General features: G+C 34.4%; 1 long non-coding RNA gene across 1 annotated transcript; it reads left to right on the top strand.

Moving 5' to 3' along the window:
- LOC110263589 lies at nucleotides 3167–4017 on the top strand. The gene is made up of 2 exons (XR_002349415.1): nucleotides 3167–3730; nucleotides 3826–4017. It is a non-coding gene; the product is annotated as an uncharacterized LOC110263589 (long non-coding RNA).

The following is a 4568-nucleotide window of genomic DNA, read 5'->3' as shown; positions in this document are numbered from 1 at the left end:
GGTTTTGGGAACGTTAGAGACTAAATTTCAGAGATTAGTTCCGTTTCGACGTATAATCTTTATTTGTGCTTGACGTTATCTTTTCCTTTATCAATAGTATTGGAATCTCTAGTTCTTGATTTCTTCTTGGAATGTGTTTTGGATATTTTTCTACCATATCTTGTCATTCATATATATCCTTGTTTGATTATGTTCCTAATTGTTGCTTGAATCTTTAAAGAACATTCAACCTTAACACTGTTCATAAATTTGGTATTTGTTGATTTGATTTCGAATTAATTTTGGTGCAATCCATAATCCTTGATTCCTAAGTTATTTGAAATCTTAAGAGTCACGATTCGTAGTAAACTGATTATGCGATTTAGTTCTCCTGTTTCGTGTTCTGTAACTATTGTGTGTCCTGCTCGGATTACAATCTTTGGTTTTGTGTTTCTTCGTAAAAATGATAAAAACTGACCTTGTTTTAATAAAATGTATCAATTCTAGTAGTTTTCTTCTACAACTCTTATCTTGGAATTGTTTTTGAAAATAGTTCTATTTTGGTTCTTTTTCAGTTTGATTCTGATTGTAACCATTATTTGAATTCTAAATATGACAACTTTTGATTTTGTAAGTACTTTTCTACAAAAAAAAAATAAAAATTTTCTTTATATAGTTACAACATGCTTCTATCTAAAAGTACTACTTAGTCTTCATTTATCTTTACAAGAATACTTTACCTTAAATTTTCTCATTTGAACAATAATATTTACCTGTGTTTAGTTTTTTTGAAAAATATTAAATTTATATACTTTCTTTAGAAAAATATAAACCAATTCCTTTAGGTTCATTCCAAATTGTTGTACTCTTTTTACTATTATTGCCCATGTCGAAACTCTTTGATTCAGAATTCCTTCTTAAGCTTTCGAATTAACTCCCTTTACACTACACTCCATTGCTTATATACATCTTTGTCTGTTGATAACCTCACGTGTTCTTTCAAATTCTTGCGAAGTACCATCCTTGTCCAACTGCGAACCTGAGTATTCTCCCGATTTCTTGTAAATACTATTTGTGTTGTCTGTAATATTCTCAATTGTTTATCTCATATCCTCTCTTTTTATTAGATAAGATGATCTTCTTCTTGAGTTTATCTATTCCCTGTGGATCTTTCATTTGATTGTGTTCCTATACATTCCCCTGGATTTTGTAAATGACGTCCTTGACTCTGGTCACTTTCTTGTGAATCTTGTACTTTGGTTTAGCTTGAATTCAATTCTAACGAATGCACCGTTCTCTTCTCATCGTCTCCATTAAAATTCTTTAATCTCTCCATACGTCCGTCTCATTTATAAACTGCTATTTGAATCTTTAAGAATATCTATCCTTGTCATTATACTTCTCTTTGACACAACATTGGAATTGTTTTGCATACAATGCCGACCCTTGAATCTTTGAAAAGTAAAGTACTCATTTTTATTATATTCTATTGGCTTATGTGTTCTAATTTGTATCACTCAATTTGATGTGTCGTTCTTCTTTCTCTTTCCTTGGAATGTAATTTAAATTTCCTTGCTTCGCGATTTGTACCTTACACGTATCTTGACTGTTTACACCTCTGACTATGTTAAAACTCTTGCAACATGGCTATTAATTCCATATTCCTCCATGAACTATGAAAACCCCGTAGTCATTTGAAGTTGTTCTGCGGTAATGCGTCATCATAGTCTTTAATCATTCATTTTCTATGAAATCTCATACTTCTTTGACTCAGCTTGGATATATTTTAAATAATGCGCTGATTTTCGTCTTATTGATCCTATTGCATTTCTTTGACCCAAAGGTTATCTTTGAAGTTGTCAATTGATTTCTTTCTAGCAAACTTCGTTGCTTGAGCATCCTTGTTTACTTGCAATTGTATTTATTCTTTCAAATTCTTGCGAACGCGGTCCCTGTCACTTCTCTTTCTTTTCTATGGTCTATTATCCTTCTGAATATACTCGAGATTAGTTTTGGTATCTTGTGCGACCGTTAGACTTAGTAAACGACACATTAGTCCTTTAGGACACATTTGATGAACGTAAAAGGTAAAATTCGTAGGTGTATGACATCACAGGGAGTTGTGAAACCTTGTTTTACGAGAAAGAGTTATGTTGATGTGGGACTTATGACCAGTAGTAAGGTTTGCAAAGTGTTTAACAAAGTTGAAAACCTTCGAATAAGTTGCTCAATGAAGTACGGTTAAGAATGGTAGAGATAAGTTAAGTTGAAGTTTGAATAATTGAATCTCTGAAGTTGGTATGAGATTAGTATGCAAACATTAAGCACATCGTTTTAACCCCAGCTTGTTTTATAACCTTTTACCGTCTTGCTTTACCATCACATATTTGAAACATATCATCTTGTACATCAAGCCTATCTTGTAACTTCTGTTTCGCATCACACTTATATCCTTTATAACCTTATGCCATATGAAAATTCTGGTATTTGAAACTATATGAATATATATACTGAGAACTTTTTACCTTTTCTTTAAATAAGTTCAAGAGTGAAGTAATATGAAATCTCTTTTATTTTGTATCAATTTTCGAGGGCGAAAATTTTTATAAGGTGGGTAGGATGTAAGACCCAGAATTTTCAAATAAATTTTGTTATGAATTAATTTCAATTCATTTATTCATTAGAAATTTTATTCTCAGAAATTATTTTATTAAAGTTAATTAAATCAAAAATTAAATCAGGTTTTGATAATTAAATAGAATTTTACCTAATTTTATAATTATTTAATTATTTTCTATATTTAAATTATAAAGTTGGTAGTTATGAAATAATAAAAATTTTATATGATTTGATTTTAGATAATTTAATTTATATCATTTAATACTTTAAGTTAAAGATAAAGAGAAATTAATTATATTACCATGGATTTTCAATTAGAGTAATTTATTGAGAATCAATTAGTACTTTTATACCACAAATAATATTTTAAAGTAATTTTAGAGATTAAATTAGTTTTTCAAATACTAATACTTTATGCTCTAATTTTATTAAAATTACCAAACTATCCTTATACCTAATTTTTACCAAAACCCTAGATTAGCCAAAATTCCCAAACTCACTCTCCTAACCCTAATTTTATTACATTTTCCCCTTCCTCCTTATCTTAGCGTTGCCATACCCTTTCCTCAGCTTCAGAAAATCAGAAAAAAGAAGAAAGAAAGAAAGGGAGAAGGGAAACAGGGAGAGCAGAGGAGGGCGGAGAAGACGACCGCACCGGCGCGTTGGGCCTCACCGCCGCCGTCGCGTCGTTGTCGGACCGTGGCGAGGGGGCGTTTACGGAGGGAGCCATGAGAGAGAGACAAGTGCGAGTCAGGACTGCGAGGGAGAAGCCACCGCGTGCTATCATCTTCAGATCCGCCGTCGAGCAGAAGCCGTTCGCCACTGCTGGACCTCCGTCACCAGCGATTCGCTGCCGTTGAAGCCCATCACTGCTGCTGTGACACCGCCACGGAGAGAGGGAGTGACGTGATTAAAGAGAGGAGGAGGAAGGAGACCGGCGTGCCGTCGGAGCCAATGTCGCCCAATCGCCGCCATTCCCCCCTTGCCGTCGCCGTTCAGGCCACTGCCAAGTCACCGTCGATGAAGCTTCAGCCACCGCCACGCCTAGCTGTCGCTAGGGTTGCCTCCGCCGCGTCTCACCACTAAAGAGAAGCCTTGCCTACGCTGTTGCCGAACCGGGCCAGATTCACCGGTAACCCTGTTTCTGCTTTCTTAAACCCTGTTCCACTTCTATTTTGTTTCACTATTTTGATTATTGTTGGTGTCTCTGCTGCCTTAATTATTCAGATTAATGCTACCGCCGCCACTGGCTTGTCATTTCTGCTTGGCTGTGCCCTTATTCGTCGTTCTAATTGTTGAAAGGAAATGTTGTCGAAGCTATAGTTTCTCCGTTCCCCATTCTCTTGTTTCTTTTCTGGTAAGACAAATTCTATTGTACTTTATCTTGCCATAATGCTCCATTTCGATTCTATTTTATTAGTGCGTAATGTTCCTCTTTGCCTTGCTTGGTTGTGTTTATTCTGGCTATTAGCTAAAGCTGCTGTGTTTGCGGTTATTACTTTTGCTTGCCATTCTTCTTCACTAGCAAAGCTTGGAATACGAATCATAACGTAGCTACTGCAGAATAAGGTGAAAATAGGGTTTGTCGCATTAAAATTGCTGCAGGTTTGATTCTTTGAGGTATGGTTTTTCTTAAAATCTAATTTATATTACAGAGTTGTGATAAATAGATATTAATGTGAGAGAACATATGCCTGTGATTATAATTGTCTTCTAATTGTGGTTGTTTGCTGGACTGAATGACTGATTGCTTGATTGCTTGAGTAGTTTGTGATTGCTGAAAAGAAATTAGTTTGAAAGGTTATTTAGTTGATTATTATGAAAAATGGCTTTTCTTGGTTTTGAAGCTATTTCTAATGATGTAAAGAAATTGACTTTGGAAATGGTTTAATTTTGAGTTAGTGACTTTATAAATGATTTAGTATTTGAGCTGGTTTGATTTTAAAAAGAGATTTATTATGGGCACTGAT

Source organism: Arachis ipaensis, chromosome B06 (assembly GCF_000816755.2).
Source record: "Arachis ipaensis cultivar K30076 chromosome B06, Araip1.1, whole genome shotgun sequence".
In the NCBI taxonomy this organism is placed as follows: domain Eukaryota; kingdom Viridiplantae; phylum Streptophyta; class Magnoliopsida; order Fabales; family Fabaceae; genus Arachis; species Arachis ipaensis.
This window is presented reverse-complemented; position numbering and strand designations above follow the sequence as displayed.